We start from the raw sequence: 17,551 nt of genomic DNA on the forward strand, positions 1-17,551 counted from the left end.
GGCAATTTGCTTGTCCCTCTCACACATGTAAATGGGTCAGCACTCAAGTGCACACACCTGCCTGCACCCACAGACCCTCTCACACACTTTTCTCAACAAGATTTTTTCCTAGTTTAGAGACTCAGAGACCCATGTTGAAATACAAAAGCAGCACACCACATGACGGCCTTCACATAGAATCCAGCAGCAAATGGGAAACTTTTAACTAGCCGTGGTCCTATTACTGCAGCCCTACCATGGAACGACTGCTGGATGAGTCCTGCTCGAGAATATTGAACCTACAACAAGTCTGAGGTAAATAAGAATTCCACAGGAATACCATAAAACAGGGACCTATGACCCTTTCGAGCCAGATAGGAGTCGAACCTACAATCTTCTGATCCGTAGTCAGACGCGTTATCCATTGCGCCACTGGCCCCATGTAGGATTACCCATACTTTTGTCCTTAAGAGGACCAGAAGTTGTGTGTGTGTGTTTTAAAACACCATTCCATCAACCTTTTTAGCCACGTTTACTGCTCACAACCAGAAGACACAAGTAAACCCACCTGACCTCCTGAAATTCTGTTCTGTCAGGTGTTCCTAACTTATACAAAGGACTTTAGGAGGACGAAGGACCTAAAAGTCAGGGGAAATGGTCCTAGGTCCAAGGAAATGTTTTAGATCAGCCTCAGTTTCTTAAATATTCTGCATTAACATCATCAGTTCCACGTCTGTGTGGAGCTGATCTTGAGGACTCCTTAATCAGCAGGCGGGTACAACAATAAAGTGTTTAATATTACAATACAGGCGAAAATTCAGACACCTTGTCATAGGCTCACCTTGTCCAGGGACCCAAGCATGCTGCCTTTCACCTCTCAGAGCCCTTCACCTAACCTACTGTGCAGCTGTCTCACCTTTAATATCACTGTTCCACAGGCAGCATGATGTCACAATGTTCCTTGTCAGTAGCCTGAACCATGAGCCTTTGCAACCCTGGCATAATCTACATACTTCCAATTGGTGAAGTCTTGGACCACAAATGCAGTGAAGAATAATGGATTGTTACTCTTCATGCATTTTTGCCCATTGGCTCAGATTTGAATGCTTACTGGCCATACGAGCATCTCTGCCAGGCCACCCTATGTCTAGAGACCGTAGATTTAGAGAGTTTATAAACATTGTAGGTTCATCAATGAAGTGTGCTCGCTTCGGCGGCACATATACTAAAATTGGAACGATACAGAGAAGATTAGCATGGCCCCTGCGCAAGGATGACACGCAAATTCGTGAAGCGTTCCATATTTTTACCAGCTTTCAGGAGAGAAATGTTCTATGTTTTCAAGACTAATTGAAATAATAAAGCAGGTTCCAGTGCTTTCCTCCTAATATCTATTTTTCAATTTGTCTCTCCTCAACATTTTTAATGTATTTACCTCGCAGTAATGAAGGTGCACTCTATGGCCAGCTGCATTTAGCAAGGAAGCCTGCAGGACTTCTGGGACTTTTCTTTCCCTTCTTCAGCCTCCCTGTCATTATTCTTCACAACCCCCAAATCTATACTGCTGCCAGCGATGCGTTGCTTTGTGGGAAGCAAGAGAAAGAGAAGGGGAGGGCCTATGCAAATGATGGCCTCAGGGCTGTCTGGGAGTCCCTTTTCAGCAGTACTGTTAAAATCCGCCTTGCAACCAGATTGGTCGGGTAAGCTGAAAAACACCAGGCATGATTGGGCACCAGGTCCTCTAGGCCCTTGGAGGACATATCGGCGCTGCATCCCTCAGTTTCTGAGGTCCAAGAAATGTTCACGCTCCACCCTAATAGAGAGGTCTTGGCCGATCGTGGCCGATCGGGGCAGAAGGGAGCAGGGCAAGATGCTCATGATCCTGCTCTAATAATGAACTGCCTTCCTCTCTCCTTACCTGTGGTTCTGCCTGGCTGCTTGGTTCCAGTTGTAGGCCTACATCCCACAGGCAATTTGCTTGTCCCTCTCACACATGTAAATGGGTCAGCACTCAAGTGCACACACCTGCCTGCACCCACAGACCCTCTCACACACACTTTTCTCAACAAGATTTTTTCCTAGTTTAGAGACTCAGAGACCCATGTTGAAATACAAAAGCAGCACACCACATGACGGCCTTCACATAGAATCCAGCAGCAAATGGGAAACTTTTAACTAGCCGTGGTCCTATTACTGCAGCCCTACCATGGAACGACTGCTGGATGAGTCCTGCTCGAGAATATTGAACCTACAACAAGTCTGAGGTAAATAAGAATTCCACAGGAATACCATAAAACAGGGACCTATGACCCTTTCGAGCCAGATAGGAGTCGAACCTACAATCTTCTGATCCGTAGTCAGACGCGTTATCCATTGCGCCACTGGCCCCATGTAGGATTACCCATACTTTTGTCCTTAAGAGGACCAGAAGTTGTGTGTGTGTGTGTGTGTGTGTTTTAAAACACCATTCCATCAACCTTTTTAGCCACGTTTACTGCTCACAACCAGAAGACACAAGTAAACCCACCTGACCTCCTGAAATTCTGTTCTGTCAGGTGTTCCTAACTTATACAAAGGACTTTAGGAGGACGAAGGACCTAAAAGTCAGGGGAAATGGTCCTAGGTCCAAGGAAATGTTTTAGATCAGCCTCAGTTTCTTAAATATTCTGCATTAACATCATCAGTTCCACGTCTGTGTGGAGCTGATCTTGAGGACTCCTTAATCAGCAGGCGGGTACAACAATAAAGTGTTTAATATTACAATACAGGCGAAAATTCAGACACCTTGTCATAGGCTCACCTTGTCCAGGGACCCAAGCATGCTGCCTTTCACCTCTCAGAGCCCTTCACCTAACCTACTGTGCAGCTGTCTCACCTTTAATATCACTGTTCCACAGGCAGCATGATGTCACAATGTTCCTTGTCAGTAGCCTGAACCATGAGCCTTTGCAACCCTGGCATAATCTACATACTTCCAATTGGTGAAGTCTTGGACCACAAATGCAGTGAAGAATAATGGATTGTTACTCTTCATGCATTTTTGCCCATTGGCTCAGATTTGAATGCTTACTGGCCATACGAGCATCTCTGCCAGGCCACCCTATGTCTAGAGACCGTAGATTTAGAGAGTTTATAAACATTGTAGGTTCATCAATGAAGTGTGCTCGCTTCGGCGGCACATATACTAAAATTGGAACGATACAGAGAAGATTAGCATGGCCCCTGCGCAAGGATGACACGCAAATTCGTGAAGCGTTCCATATTTTTACCAGCTTTCAGGAGAGAAATGTTCTATGTTTTCAAGACTAATTGAAATAATAAAGCAGGTTCCAGTGCTTTCCTCCTAATATCTATTTTTCAATTTGTCTCTCCTCAACATTTTTAATGTATTTACCTCGCAGTAATGAAGGTGCACTCTATGGCCAGCTGCATTTAGCAAGGAAGCCTGCAGGACTTCTGGGACTTTTCTTTCCCTTCTTCAGCCTCCCTGTCATTATTCTTCACAACCCCCAAATCTATACTGCTGCCAGCGATGCGTTGCTTTGTGGGAAGCAAGAGAAAGAGAAGGGGAGGGCCTATGCAAATGATGGCCTCAGGGCTGTCTGGGAGTCCCTTTTCAGCAGTACTGTTAAAATCCGCCTTGCAACCAGATTGGTCGGGTAAGCTGAAAAACACCAGGCATGATTGGGCACCAGGTCCTCTAGGCCCTTGGAGGACATATCGGCGCTGCATCCCTCAGTTTCTGAGGTCCAAGAAATGTTCACCCTCCACCCTAATAGAGAGGTCTTGGCCGATCGTGGCCGATCGGGGCAGAAGGGAGCAGGGCAAGATGCTCATGATCCTGCTCTAATAATGAACTGCCTTCCTCTCTCCTTACCTGTGGTTCTGCCTGGCTGCTTGGTTCCAGTTGTAGGCCTACATCCCACAGGCAATTTGCTTGTCCCTCTCACACATGTAAATGGGTCAGCACTCAAGTGCACACACCTGCCTGCACCCACAGACCCTCTCACACACACTTTTCTCAACAAGATTTTTTCCTAGTTTAGAGACTCAGAGACCCATGTTGAAATACAAAAGCAGCACACCACATGACGGCCTTCACATAGAATCCAGCAGCAAATGGGAAACTTTTAACTAGCCGTGGTCCTATTACTGCAGCCCTACCATGGAACGACTGCTGGATGAGTCCTGCTCGAGAATATTGAACCTACAACAAGTCTGAGGTAAATAAGAATTCCACAGGAATACCATAAAACAGGGACCTATGACCCTTTCGAGCCAGATAGGAGTCGAACCTACAATCTTCTGATCCGTAGTCAGACGCGTTATCCATTGCGCCACTGGCCCCATGTAGGATTACCCATACTTTTGTCCTTAAGAGGACCAGAAGTTGTGTGTGTGTGTGTGTGTGTGTTTTAAAACACCATTCCATCAACCTTTTTAGCCACGTTTACTGCTCACAACCAGAAGACACAAGTAAACCCACCTGACCTCCTGAAATTCTGTTCTGTCAGGTGTTCCTAACTTATACAAAGGACTTTAGGAGGACGAAGGACCTAAAAGTCAGGGGAAATGGTCCTAGGTCCAAGGAAATGTTTTAGATCAGCCTCAGTTTCTTAAATATTCTGCATTAACATCATCAGTTCCACGTCTGTGTGGAGCTGATCTTGAGGACTCCTTAATCAGCAGGCGGGTACAACAATAAAGTGTTTAATATTACAATACAGGCGAAAATTCAGACACCTTGTCATAGGCTCACCTTGTCCAGGGACCCAAGCATGCTGCCTTTCACCTCTCAGAGCCCTTCACCTAACCTACTGTGCAGCTGTCTCACCTTTAATATCACTGTTCCACAGGCAGCATGATGTCACAATGTTCCTTGTCAGTAGCCTGAACCATGAGCCTTTGCAACCCTGGCATAATCTACATACTTCCAATTGGTGAAGTCTTGGACCACAAATGCAGTGAAGAATAATGGATTGTTACTCTTCATGCATTTTTGCCCATTGGCTCAGATTTGAATGCTTACTGGCCATACGAGCATCTCTGCCAGGCCACCCTATGTCTAGAGACCGTAGATTTAGAGAGTTTATAAACATTGTAGGTTCATCAATGAAGTGTGCTCGCTTCGGCGGCACATATACTAAAATTGGAACGATACAGAGAAGATTAGCATGGCCCCTGCGCAAGGATGACACGCAAATTCGTGAAGCGTTCCATATTTTTACCAGCTTTCAGGAGAGAAATGTTCTATGTTTTCAAGACTAATTGAAATAATAAAGCAGGTTCCAGTGCTTTCCTCCTAATATCTATTTTTCAATTTGTCTCTCCTCAACATTTTTAATGTATTTACCTCGCAGTAATGAAGGTGCACTCTATGGCCAGCTGCATTTAGCAAGGAAGCCTGCAGGACTTCTGGGACTTTTCTTTCCCTTCTTCAGCCTCCCTGTCATTATTCTTCACAACCCCCAAATCTATACTGCTGCCAGCGATGCGTTGCTTTGTGGGAAGCAAGAGAAAGAGAAGGGGAGGGCCTATGCAAATGATGGCCTCAGGGCTGTCTGGGAGTCCCTTTTCAGCAGTACTGTTAAAATCCGCCTTGCAACCAGATTGGTCGGGTAAGCTGAAAAACACCAGGCATGATTGGGCACCAGGTCCTCTAGGCCCTTGGAGGACATATCGGCGCTGCATCCCTCAGTTTCTGAGGTCCAAGAAATGTTCACCCTCCACCCTAATAGAGAGGTCTTGGCCGATCGTGGCCGATCGGGGCAGAAGGGAGCAGGGCAAGATGCTCATGATCCTGCTCTAATAATGAACTGCCTTCCTCTCTCCTTACCTGTGGTTCTGCCTGGCTGCTTGGTTCCAGTTGTAGGCCTACATCCCACAGGCAATTTGCTTGTCCCTCTCACACATGTAAATGGGTCAGCACTCAAGTGCACACACCTGCCTGCACCCACAGACCCTCTCACACACACTTTTCTCAACAAGATTTTTTCCTAGTTTAGAGACTCAGAGACCCATGTTGAAATACAAAAGCAGCACACCACATGACGGCCTTCACATAGAATCCAGCAGCAAATGGGAAACTTTTAACTAGCCGTGGTCCTATTACTGCAGCCCTACCATGGAACGACTGCTGGATGAGTCCTGCTCGAGAATATTGAACCTACAACAAGTCTGAGGTAAATAAGAATTCCACAGGAATACCATAAAACAGGGACCTATGACCCTTTCGAGCCAGATAGGAGTCGAACCTACAATCTTCTGATCCGTAGTCAGACGCGTTATCCATTGCGCCACTGGCCCCATGTAGGATTACCCATACTTTTGTCCTTAAGAGGACCAGAAGTTGTGTGTGTGTGTGTGTGTGTGTTTTAAAACACCATTCCATCAACCTTTTTAGCCACGTTTACTGCTCACAACCAGAAGACACAAGTAAACCCACCTGACCTCCTGAAATTCTGTTCTGTCAGGTGTTCCTAACTTATACAAAGGACTTTAGGAGGACGAAGGACCTAAAAGTCAGGGGAAATGGTCCTAGGTCCAAGGAAATGTTTTAGATCAGCCTCAGTTTCTTAAATATTCTGCATTAACATCATCAGTTCCACGTCTGTGTGGAGCTGATCTTGAGGACTCCTTAATCAGCAGGCGGGTACAACAATAAAGTGTTTAATATTACAATACAGGCGAAAATTCAGACACCTTGTCATAGGCTCACCTTGTCCAGGGACCCAAGCATGCTGCCTTTCACCTCTCAGAGCCCTTCACCTAACCTACTGTGCAGCTGTCTCACCTTTAATATCACTGTTCCACAGGCAGCATGATGTCACAATGTTCCTTGTCAGTAGCCTGAACCATGAGCCTTTGCAACCCTGGCATAATCTACATACTTCCAATTGGTGAAGTCTTGGACCACAAATGCAGTGAAGAATAATGGATTGTTACTCTTCATGCATTTTTGCCCATTGGCTCAGATTTGAATGCTTACTGGCCATACGAGCATCTCTGCCAGGCCACCCTATGTCTAGAGACCGTAGATTTAGAGAGTTTATAAACATTGTAGGTTCATCAATGAAGTGTGCTCGCTTCGGCGGCACATATACTAAAATTGGAACGATACAGAGAAGATTAGCATGGCCCCTGCGCAAGGATGACACGCAAATTCGTGAAGCGTTCCATATTTTTACCAGCTTTCAGGAGAGAAATGTTCTATGTTTTCAAGACTAATTGAAATAATAAAGCAGGTTCCAGTGCTTTCCTCCTAATATCTATTTTTCAATTTGTCTCTCCTCAACATTTTTAATGTATTTACCTCGCAGTAATGAAGGTGCACTCTATGGCCAGCTGCATTTAGCAAGGAAGCCTGCAGGACTTCTGGGACTTTTCTTTCCCTTCTTCAGCCTCCCTGTCATTATTCTTCACAACCCCCAAATCTATACTGCTGCCAGCGATGCGTTGCTTTGTGGGAAGCAAGAGAAAGAGAAGGGGAGGGCCTATGCAAATGATGGCCTCAGGGCTGTCTGGGAGTCCCTTTTCAGCAGTACTGTTAAAATCCGCCTTGCAACCAGATTGGTCGGGTAAGCTGAAAAACACCAGGCATGATTGGGCACCAGGTCCTCTAGGCCCTTGGAGGACATATCGGCGCTGCATCCCTCAGTTTCTGAGGTCCAAGAAATGTTCACCCTCCACCCTAATAGAGAGGTCTTGGCCGATCGTGGCCGATCGGGGCAGAAGGGAGCAGGGCAAGATGCTCATGATCCTGCTCTAATAATGAACTGCCTTCCTCTCTCCTTACCTGTGGTTCTGCCTGGCTGCTTGGTTCCAGTTGTAGGCCTACATCCCACAGGCAATTTGCTTGTCCCTCTCACACATGTAAATGGGTCAGCACTCAAGTGCACACACCTGCCTGCACCCACAGACCCTCTCACACACTTTTCTCAACAAGATTTTTTCCTAGTTTAGAGACTCAGAGACCCATGTTGAAATACAAAAGCAGCACACCACATGACGGCCTTCACATAGAATCCAGCAGCAAATGGGAAACTTTTAACTAGCCGTGGTCCTATTACTGCAGCCCTACCATGGAACGACTGCTGGATGAGTCCTGCTCGAGAATATTGAACCTACAACAAGTCTGAGGTAAATAAGAATTCCACAGGAATACCATAAAACAGGGACCTATGACCCTTTCGAGCCAGATAGGAGTCGAACCTACAATCTTCTGATCCGTAGTCAGACGCGTTATCCATTGCGCCACTGGCCCCATGTAGGATTACCCATACTTTTGTCCTTAAGAGGACCAGAAGTTGTGTGTGTGTGTTTTAAAACACCATTCCATCAACCTTTTTAGCCACGTTTACTGCTCACAACCAGAAGACACAAGTAAACCCACCTGACCTCCTGAAATTCTGTTCTGTCAGGTGTTCCTAACTTATACAAAGGACTTTAGGAGGACGAAGGACCTAAAAGTCAGGGGAAATGGTCCTAGGTCCAAGGAAATGTTTTAGATCAGCCTCAGTTTCTTAAATATTCTGCATTAACATCATCAGTTCCACGTCTGTGTGGAGCTGATCTTGAGGACTCCTTAATCAGCAGGCGGGTACAACAATAAAGTGTTTAATATTACAATACAGGCGAAAATTCAGACACCTTGTCATAGGCTCACCTTGTCCAGGGACCCAAGCATGCTGCCTTTCACCTCTCAGAGCCCTTCACCTAACCTACTGTGCAGCTGTCTCACCTTTAATATCACTGTTCCACAGGCAGCATGATGTCACAATGTTCCTTGTCAGTAGCCTGAACCATGAGCCTTTGCAACCCTGGCATAATCTACATACTTCCAATTGGTGAAGTCTTGGACCACAAATGCAGTGAAGAATAATGGATTGTTACTCTTCATGCATTTTTGCCCATTGGCTCAGATTTGAATGCTTACTGGCCATACGAGCATCTCTGCCAGGCCACCCTATGTCTAGAGACCGTAGATTTAGAGAGTTTATAAACATTGTAGGTTCATCAATGAAGTGTGCTCGCTTCGGCGGCACATATACTAAAATTGGAACGATACAGAGAAGATTAGCATGGCCCCTGCGCAAGGATGACACGCAAATTCGTGAAGCGTTCCATATTTTTACCAGCTTTCAGGAGAGAAATGTTCTATGTTTTCAAGACTAATTGAAATAATAAAGCAGGTTCCAGTGCTTTCCTCCTAATATCTATTTTTCAATTTGTCTCTCCTCAACATTTTTAATGTATTTACCTCGCAGTAATGAAGGTGCACTCTATGGCCAGCTGCATTTAGCAAGGAAGCCTGCAGGACTTCTGGGACTTTTCTTTCCCTTCTTCAGCCTCCCTGTCATTATTCTTCACAACCCCCAAATCTATACTGCTGCCAGCGATGCGTTGCTTTGTGGGAAGCAAGAGAAAGAGAAGGGGAGGGCCTATGCAAATGATGGCCTCAGGGCTGTCTGGGAGTCCCTTTTCAGCAGTACTGTTAAAATCCGCCTTGCAACCAGATTGGTCGGGTAAGCTGAAAAACACCAGGCATGATTGGGCACCAGGTCCTCTAGGCCCTTGGAGGACATATCGGCGCTGCATCCCTCAGTTTCTGAGGTCCAAGAAATGTTCACGCTCCACCCTAATAGAGAGGTCTTGGCCGATCGTGGCCGATCGGGGCAGAAGGGAGCAGGGCAAGATGCTCATGATCCTGCTCTAATAATGAACTGCCTTCCTCTCTCCTTACCTGTGGTTCTGCCTGGCTGCTTGGTTCCAGTTGTAGGCCTACATCCCACAGGCAATTTGCTTGTCCCTCTCACACATGTAAATGGGTCAGCACTCAAGTGCACACACCTGCCTGCACCCACAGACCCTCTCACACACACTTTTCTCAACAAGATTTTTTCCTAGTTTAGAGACTCAGAGACCCATGTTGAAATACAAAAGCAGCACACCACATGACGGCCTTCACATAGAATCCAGCAGCAAATGGGAAACTTTTAACTAGCCGTGGTCCTATTACTGCAGCCCTACCATGGAACGACTGCTGGATGAGTCCTGCTCGAGAATATTGAACCTACAACAAGTCTGAGGTAAATAAGAATTCCACAGGAATACCATAAAACAGGGACCTATGACCCTTTCGAGCCAGATAGGAGTCGAACCTACAATCTTCTGATCCGTAGTCAGACGCGTTATCCATTGCGCCACTGGCCCCATGTAGGATTACCCATACTTTTGTCCTTAAGAGGACCAGAAGTTGTGTGTGTGTGTGTGTGTGTGTTTTAAAACACCATTCCATCAACCTTTTTAGCCACGTTTACTGCTCACAACCAGAAGACACAAGTAAACCCACCTGACCTCCTGAAATTCTGTTCTGTCAGGTGTTCCTAACTTATACAAAGGACTTTAGGAGGACGAAGGACCTAAAAGTCAGGGGAAATGGTCCTAGGTCCAAGGAAATGTTTTAGATCAGCCTCAGTTTCTTAAATATTCTGCATTAACATCATCAGTTCCACGTCTGTGTGGAGCTGATCTTGAGGACTCCTTAATCAGCAGGCGGGTACAACAATAAAGTGTTTAATATTACAATACAGGCGAAAATTCAGACACCTTGTCATAGGCTCACCTTGTCCAGGGACCCAAGCATGCTGCCTTTCACCTCTCAGAGCCCTTCACCTAACCTACTGTGCAGCTGTCTCACCTTTAATATCACTGTTCCACAGGCAGCATGATGTCACAATGTTCCTTGTCAGTAGCCTGAACCATGAGCCTTTGCAACCCTGGCATAATCTACATACTTCCAATTGGTGAAGTCTTGGACCACAAATGCAGTGAAGAATAATGGATTGTTACTCTTCATGCATTTTTGCCCATTGGCTCAGATTTGAATGCTTACTGGCCATACGAGCATCTCTGCCAGGCCACCCTATGTCTAGAGACCGTAGATTTAGAGAGTTTATAAACATTGTAGGTTCATCAATGAAGTGTGCTCGCTTCGGCGGCACATATACTAAAATTGGAACGATACAGAGAAGATTAGCATGGCCCCTGCGCAAGGATGACACGCAAATTCGTGAAGCGTTCCATATTTTTACCAGCTTTCAGGAGAGAAATGTTCTATGTTTTCAAGACTAATTGAAATAATAAAGCAGGTTCCAGTGCTTTCCTCCTAATATCTATTTTTCAATTTGTCTCTCCTCAACATTTTTAATGTATTTACCTCGCAGTAATGAAGGTGCACTCTATGGCCAGCTGCATTTAGCAAGGAAGCCTGCAGGACTTCTGGGACTTTTCTTTCCCTTCTTCAGCCTCCCTGTCATTATTCTTCACAACCCCCAAATCTATACTGCTGCCAGCGATGCGTTGCTTTGTGGGAAGCAAGAGAAAGAGAAGGGGAGGGCCTATGCAAATGATGGCCTCAGGGCTGTCTGGGAGTCCCTTTTCAGCAGTACTGTTAAAATCCGCCTTGCAACCAGATTGGTCGGGTAAGCTGAAAAACACCAGGCATGATTGGGCACCAGGTCCTCTAGGCCCTTGGAGGACATATCGGCGCTGCATCCCTCAGTTTCTGAGGTCCAAGAAATGTTCACCCTCCACCCTAATAGAGAGGTCTTGGCCGATCGTGGCCGATCGGGGCAGAAGGGAGCAGGGCAAGATGCTCATGATCCTGCTCTAATAATGAACTGCCTTCCTCTCTCCTTACCTGTGGTTCTGCCTGGCTGCTTGGTTCCAGTTGTAGGCCTACATCCCACAGGCAATTTGCTTGTCCCTCTCACACATGTAAATGGGTCAGCACTCAAGTGCACACACCTGCCTGCACCCACAGACCCTCTCACACACACTTTTCTCAACAAGATTTTTTCCTAGTTTAGAGACTCAGAGACCCATGTTGAAATACAAAAGCAGCACACCACATGACGGCCTTCACATAGAATCCAGCAGCAAATGGGAAACTTTTAACTAGCCGTGGTCCTATTACTGCAGCCCTACCATGGAACGACTGCTGGATGAGTCCTGCTCGAGAATATTGAACCTACAACAAGTCTGAGGTAAATAAGAATTCCACAGGAATACCATAAAACAGGGACCTATGACCCTTTCGAGCCAGATAGGAGTCGAACCTACAATCTTCTGATCCGTAGTCAGACGCGTTATCCATTGCGCCACTGGCCCCATGTAGGATTACCCATACTTTTGTCCTTAAGAGGACCAGAAGTTGTGTGTGTGTGTGTGTGTGTGTTTTAAAACACCATTCCATCAACCTTTTTAGCCACGTTTACTGCTCACAACCAGAAGACACAAGTAAACCCACCTGACCTCCTGAAATTCTGTTCTGTCAGGTGTTCCTAACTTATACAAAGGACTTTAGGAGGACGAAGGACCTAAAAGTCAGGGGAAATGGTCCTAGGTCCAAGGAAATGTTTTAGATCAGCCTCAGTTTCTTAAATATTCTGCATTAACATCATCAGTTCCACGTCTGTGTGGAGCTGATCTTGAGGACTCCTTAATCAGCAGGCGGGTACAACAATAAAGTGTTTAATATTACAATACAGGCGAAAATTCAGACACCTTGTCATAGGCTCACCTTGTCCAGGGACCCAAGCATGCTGCCTTTCACCTCTCAGAGCCCTTCACCTAACCTACTGTGCAGCTGTCTCACCTTTAATATCACTGTTCCACAGGCAGCATGATGTCACAATGTTCCTTGTCAGTAGCCTGAACCATGAGCCTTTGCAACCCTGGCATAATCTACATACTTCCAATTGGTGAAGTCTTGGACCACAAATGCAGTGAAGAATAATGGATTGTTACTCTTCATGCATTTTTGCCCATTGGCTCAGATTTGAATGCTTACTGGCCATACGAGCATCTCTGCCAGGCCACCCTATGTCTAGAGACCGTAGATTTAGAGAGTTTATAAACATTGTAGGTTCATCAATGAAGTGTGCTCGCTTCGGCGGCACATATACTAAAATTGGAACGATACAGAGAAGATTAGCATGGCCCCTGCGCAAGGATGACACGCAAATTCGTGAAGCGTTCCATATTTTTACCAGCTTTCAGGAGAGAAATGTTCTATGTTTTCAAGACTAATTGAAATAATAAAGCAGGTTCCAGTGCTTTCCTCCTAATATCTATTTTTCAATTTGTCTCTCCTCAACATTTTTAATGTATTTACCTCGCAGTAATGAAGGTGCACTCTATGGCCAGCTGCATTTAGCAAGGAAGCCTGCAGGACTTCTGGGACTTTTCTTTCCCTTCTTCAGCCTCCCTGTCATTATTCTTCACAACCCCCAAATCTATACTGCTGCCAGCGATGCGTTGCTTTGTGGGAAGCAAGAGAAAGAGAAGGGGAGGGCCTATGCAAATGATGGCCTCAGGGCTGTCTGGGAGTCCCTTTTCAGCAGTACTGTTAAAATCCGCCTTGCAACCAGATTGGTCGGGTAAGCTGAAAAACACCAGGCATGATTGGGCACCAGGTCCTCTAGGCCCTTGGAGGACATATCGGCGCTGCATCCCTCAGTTTCTGAGGTCCAAGAAATGTTCACCCTCCACCCTAATAGAGAGGTCTTGGCCGATCGTGGCCGATCGGGGCAGAAGGGAGCAGGGCAAGATGCTCATGATCCTGCTCTAATAATGAACTGCCTTCCTCTCTCCTTACCTGTGGTTCTGCCTGGCTGCTTGGTTCCAGTTGTAGGCCTACATCCCACAGGCAATTTGCTTGTCCCTCTCACACATGTAAATGGGTCAGCACTCAAGTGCACACACCTGCCTGCACCCACAGACCCTCTCACACACACTTTTCTCAACAAGATTTTTTCCTAGTTTAGAGACTCAGAGACCCATGTTGAAATACAAAAGCAGCACACCACATGACGGCCTTCACATAGAATCCAGCAGCAAATGGGAAACTTTTAACTAGCCGTGGTCCTATTACTGCAGCCCTACCATGGAACGACTGCTGGATGAGTCCTGCTCGAGAATATTGAACCTACAACAAGTCTGAGGTAAATAAGAATTCCACAGGAATACCATAAAACAGGGACCTATGACCCTTTCGAGCCAGATAGGAGTCGAACCTACAATCTTCTGATCCGTAGTCAGACGCGTTATCCATTGCGCCACTGGCCCCATGTAGGATTACCCATACTTTTGTCCTTAAGAGGACCAGAAGTTGTGTGTGTGTGTGTGTGTGTGTTTTAAAACACCATTCCATCAACCTTTTTAGCCACGTTTACTGCTCACAACCAGAAGACACAAGTAAACCCACCTGACCTCCTGAAATTCTGTTCTGTCAGGTGTTCCTAACTTATACAAAGGACTTTAGGAGGACGAAGGACCTAAAAGTCAGGGGAAATGGTCCTAGGTCCAAGGAAATGTTTTAGATCAGCCTCAGTTTCTTAAATATTCTGCATTAACATCATCAGTTCCACGTCTGTGTGGAGCTGATCTTGAGGACTCCTTAATCAGCAGGCGGGTACAACAATAAAGTGTTTAATATTACAATACAGGCGAAAATTCAGACACCTTGTCATAGGCTCACCTTGTCCAGGGACCCAAGCATGCTGCCTTTCACCTCTCAGAGCCCTTCACCTAACCTACTGTGCAGCTGTCTCACCTTTAATATCACTGTTCCACAGGCAGCATGATGTCACAATGTTCCTTGTCAGTAGCCTGAACCATGAGCCTTTGCAACCCTGGCATAATCTACATACTTCCAATTGGTGAAGTCTTGGACCACAAATGCAGTGAAGAATAATGGATTGTTACTCTTCATGCATTTTTGCCCATTGGCTCAGATTTGAATGCTTACTGGCCATACGAGCATCTCTGCCAGGCCACCCTATGTCTAGAGACCGTAGATTTAGAGAGTTTATAAACATTGTAGGTTCATCAATGAAGTGTGCTCGCTTCGGCGGCACATATACTAAAATTGGAACGATACAGAGAAGATTAGCATGGCCCCTGCGCAAGGATGACACGCAAATTCGTGAAGCGTTCCATATTTTTACCAGCTTTCAGGAGAGAAATGTTCTATGTTTTCAAGACTAATTGAAATAATAAAGCAGGTTCCAGTGCTTTCCTCCTAATATCTATTTTTCAATTTGTCTCTCCTCAACATTTTTAATGTATTTACCTCGCAGTAATGAAGGTGCACTCTATGGCCAGCTGCATTTAGCAAGGAAGCCTGCAGGACTTCTGGGACTTTTCTTTCCCTTCTTCAGCCTCCCTGTCATTATTCTTCACAACCCCCAAATCTATACTGCTGCCAGCGATGCGTTGCTTTGTGGGAAGCAAGAGAAAGAGAAGGGGAGGGCCTATGCAAATGATGGCCTCAGGGCTGTCTGGGAGTCCCTTTTCAGCAGTACTGTTAAAATCCGCCTTGCAACCAGATTGGTCGGGTAAGCTGAAAAACACCAGGCATGATTGGGCACCAGGTCCTCTAGGCCCTTGGAGGACATATCGGCGCTGCATCCCTCAGTTTCTGAGGTCCAAGAAATGTTCACCCTCCACCCTAATAGAGAGGTCTTGGCCGATCGTGGCCGATCGGGGCAGAAGGGAGCAGGGCAAGATGCTCATGATCCTGCTCTAATAATGAACTGCCTTCCTCTCTCCTTACCTGTGGTTCTGCCTGGCTGCTTGGTTCCAGTTGTAGGCCTACATCCCACAGGCAATTTGCTTGTCCCTCTCACACATGTAAATGGGTCAGCACTCAAGTGCACACACCTGCCTGCACCCACAGACCCTCTCACACACACTTTTCTCAACAAGATTTTTTCCTAGTTTAGAGACTCAGAGACCCATGTTGAAATACAAAAGCAGCACACCACATGACGGCCTTCACATAGAATCCAGCAGCAAATGGGAAACTTTTAACTAGCCGTGGTCCTATTACTGCAGCCCTACCATGGAACGACTGCTGGATGAGTCCTGCTCGAGAATATTGAACCTACAACAAGTCTGAGGTAAATAAGAATTCCACAGGAATACCATAAAACAGGGACCTATGACCCTTTCGAGCCAGATAGGAGTCGAACCTACAATCTTCTGATCCGTAGTCAGACGCGTTATCCATTGCGCCACTGGCCCCATGTAGGATTACCCATACTTTTGTCCTTAAGAGGACCAGAAGTTGTGTGTGTGTGTGTGTGTGTGTTTTAAAACACCATTCCATCAACCTTTTTAGCCACGTTTACTGCTCACAACCAGAAGACACAAGTAAACCCACCTGACCTCCTGAAATTCTGTTCTGTCAGGTGTTCCTAACTTATACAAAGGACTTTAGGAGGACGAAGGACCTAAAAGTCAGGGGAAATGGTCCTAGGTCCAAGGAAATGTTTTAGATCAGCCTCAGTTTCTTAAATATTCTGCATTAACATCATCAGTTCCACGTCTGTGTGGAGCTGATCTTGAGGACTCCTTAATCAGCAGGCGGGTACAACAATAAAGTGTTTAATATTACAATACAGGCGAAAATTCAGACACCTTGTCATAGGCTCACCTTGTCCAGGGACCCAAGCATGCTGCCTTTCACCTCTCAGAGCCCTTCACCTAACCTACTGTGCAGCTGTCTCACCTTTAATATCACTGTTCCACAGGCAGCATGATGTCACAATGTTCCTTGTCAGTAGCCTGAACCATGAGCCTTTGCAACCCTGGCATAATCTACATACTTCCAATTGGTGAAGTCTTGGACCACAAATGCAGTGAAGAATAATGGATTGTTACTCTTCATGCATTTTTGCCCATTGGCTCAGATTTGAATGCTTACTGGCCATACGAGCATCTCTGCCAGGCCACCCTATGTCTAGAGACCGTAGATTTAGAGAGTTTATAAACATTGTAGGTTCATCAATGAAGTGTGCTCGCTTCGGCGGCACATATACTAAAATTGGAACGATACAGAGAAGATTAGCATGGCCCCTGCGCAAGGATGACACGCAAATTCGTGAAGCGTTCCATATTTTTACCAGCTTTCAGGAGAGAAATGTTCTATGTTTTCAAGACTAATTGAAATAATAAAGCAGGTTCCAGTGCTTTCCTCCTAATATCTATTTTTCAATTTGTCTCTCCTCAACATTTTTAATGTATTTACCTCGCAGTAATGAAGGTGCACTCTATGGCCAGCTGCATTTAGCAAGGAAGCCTGCAGGACTTCTGGGACTTTTCTTTCCCTTCTTCAGCCTCCCTGTCATTATTCTTCACAACCCCCAAATCTATACTGCTGCCAGCGATGCGTTGCTTTGTGGGAAGCAAGAGAAAGAGAAGGGGAGGGCCTATGCAAATGATGGCCTCAGGGCTGTCTGGGAGTCCCTTTTCAGCAGTACTGTTAAAATCCGCCTTGCAACCAGATTGGTCGGGTAAGCTGAAAAACACCAGGCATGATTGGGCACCAGGTCCTCTAGGCCCTTGGAGGACATATCGGCGCTGCATCCCTCAGTTTCTGAGGTCCAAGAAATGTTCACCCTCCACCCTAATAGAGAGGTCTTGGCCGATCGTGGCCGATCGGGGCAGAAGGGAGCAGGGCAAGATGCTCATGATCCTGCTCTAATAATGAACTGCCTTCCTCTCT

At 46.0% G+C, this 17,551-nt stretch overlaps 18 non-coding genes across 18 annotated transcripts; 9 read left to right on the top strand and 9 right to left on the bottom strand.

Moving 5' to 3' along the window:
- Positions 1 to 345: 345 nt before the first annotated feature.
- Positions 346 to 418, bottom strand: TRNAR-ACG (transfer RNA arginine (anticodon ACG)). The gene has a single exon. It is a non-coding gene; the product is annotated as a tRNA-Arg (tRNA).
- A 762-nt stretch (positions 419 to 1,180) lies between these two features.
- On the top strand, positions 1,181 to 1,287 carry LOC146819926 (U6 spliceosomal RNA). Its single transcript, XR_014964348.1, has one exon. It is a non-coding gene; the product is annotated as a U6 spliceosomal RNA (small nuclear RNA).
- A 1,007-nt stretch (positions 1,288 to 2,294) lies between these two features.
- TRNAR-ACG (transfer RNA arginine (anticodon ACG)) lies at positions 2,295 to 2,367 on the bottom strand. The gene has a single exon. It is a non-coding gene; the product is annotated as a tRNA-Arg (tRNA).
- A 772-nt stretch (positions 2,368 to 3,139) lies between these two features.
- On the top strand, positions 3,140 to 3,246 carry LOC146819928 (U6 spliceosomal RNA). The gene has a single exon (XR_014964349.1). It is a non-coding gene; the product is annotated as a U6 spliceosomal RNA (small nuclear RNA).
- Positions 3,247 to 4,253: 1,007 nt separating this feature from the next.
- On the bottom strand, positions 4,254 to 4,326 carry TRNAR-ACG (transfer RNA arginine (anticodon ACG)). Its single transcript has one exon. It is a non-coding gene; the product is annotated as a tRNA-Arg (tRNA).
- A 772-nt stretch (positions 4,327 to 5,098) lies between these two features.
- LOC146819930 (U6 spliceosomal RNA) lies at positions 5,099 to 5,205 on the top strand. Its single transcript, XR_014964350.1, has one exon. It is a non-coding gene; the product is annotated as a U6 spliceosomal RNA (small nuclear RNA).
- A 1,007-nt stretch (positions 5,206 to 6,212) lies between these two features.
- TRNAR-ACG (transfer RNA arginine (anticodon ACG)) lies at positions 6,213 to 6,285 on the bottom strand. Its single transcript has one exon. It is a non-coding gene; the product is annotated as a tRNA-Arg (tRNA).
- Positions 6,286 to 7,057: 772 nt separating this feature from the next.
- On the top strand, positions 7,058 to 7,164 carry LOC146819932 (U6 spliceosomal RNA). Its single transcript, XR_014964351.1, has one exon. It is a non-coding gene; the product is annotated as a U6 spliceosomal RNA (small nuclear RNA).
- Positions 7,165 to 8,169: 1,005 nt separating this feature from the next.
- TRNAR-ACG (transfer RNA arginine (anticodon ACG)) lies at positions 8,170 to 8,242 on the bottom strand. The gene has a single exon. It is a non-coding gene; the product is annotated as a tRNA-Arg (tRNA).
- Positions 8,243 to 9,004: 762 nt separating this feature from the next.
- Positions 9,005 to 9,111, top strand: LOC146819934 (U6 spliceosomal RNA). Its single transcript, XR_014964352.1, has one exon. It is a non-coding gene; the product is annotated as a U6 spliceosomal RNA (small nuclear RNA).
- A 1,007-nt stretch (positions 9,112 to 10,118) lies between these two features.
- On the bottom strand, positions 10,119 to 10,191 carry TRNAR-ACG (transfer RNA arginine (anticodon ACG)). Its single transcript has one exon. It is a non-coding gene; the product is annotated as a tRNA-Arg (tRNA).
- Positions 10,192 to 10,963: 772 nt separating this feature from the next.
- Positions 10,964 to 11,070, top strand: LOC146819936 (U6 spliceosomal RNA). Its single transcript, XR_014964353.1, has one exon. It is a non-coding gene; the product is annotated as a U6 spliceosomal RNA (small nuclear RNA).
- Positions 11,071 to 12,077: 1,007 nt separating this feature from the next.
- TRNAR-ACG (transfer RNA arginine (anticodon ACG)) lies at positions 12,078 to 12,150 on the bottom strand. Its single transcript has one exon. It is a non-coding gene; the product is annotated as a tRNA-Arg (tRNA).
- A 772-nt stretch (positions 12,151 to 12,922) lies between these two features.
- On the top strand, positions 12,923 to 13,029 carry LOC146819938 (U6 spliceosomal RNA). Its single transcript, XR_014964355.1, has one exon. It is a non-coding gene; the product is annotated as a U6 spliceosomal RNA (small nuclear RNA).
- Positions 13,030 to 14,036: 1,007 nt separating this feature from the next.
- On the bottom strand, positions 14,037 to 14,109 carry TRNAR-ACG (transfer RNA arginine (anticodon ACG)). The gene has a single exon. It is a non-coding gene; the product is annotated as a tRNA-Arg (tRNA).
- A 772-nt stretch (positions 14,110 to 14,881) lies between these two features.
- On the top strand, positions 14,882 to 14,988 carry LOC146819940 (U6 spliceosomal RNA). Its single transcript, XR_014964356.1, has one exon. It is a non-coding gene; the product is annotated as a U6 spliceosomal RNA (small nuclear RNA).
- A 1,007-nt stretch (positions 14,989 to 15,995) lies between these two features.
- Positions 15,996 to 16,068, bottom strand: TRNAR-ACG (transfer RNA arginine (anticodon ACG)). The gene has a single exon. It is a non-coding gene; the product is annotated as a tRNA-Arg (tRNA).
- A 772-nt stretch (positions 16,069 to 16,840) lies between these two features.
- Positions 16,841 to 16,947, top strand: LOC146819942 (U6 spliceosomal RNA). The gene has a single exon (XR_014964357.1). It is a non-coding gene; the product is annotated as a U6 spliceosomal RNA (small nuclear RNA).
- Positions 16,948 to 17,551: the final 604 nt, after the last annotated feature.

The sequence above is a fragment of the Triturus cristatus genome, chromosome 6 (assembly GCF_964204655.1).
Source record: "Triturus cristatus chromosome 6, aTriCri1.1, whole genome shotgun sequence".
Lineage (NCBI taxonomy): Eukaryota > Metazoa > Chordata > Amphibia > Caudata > Salamandridae > Triturus > Triturus cristatus.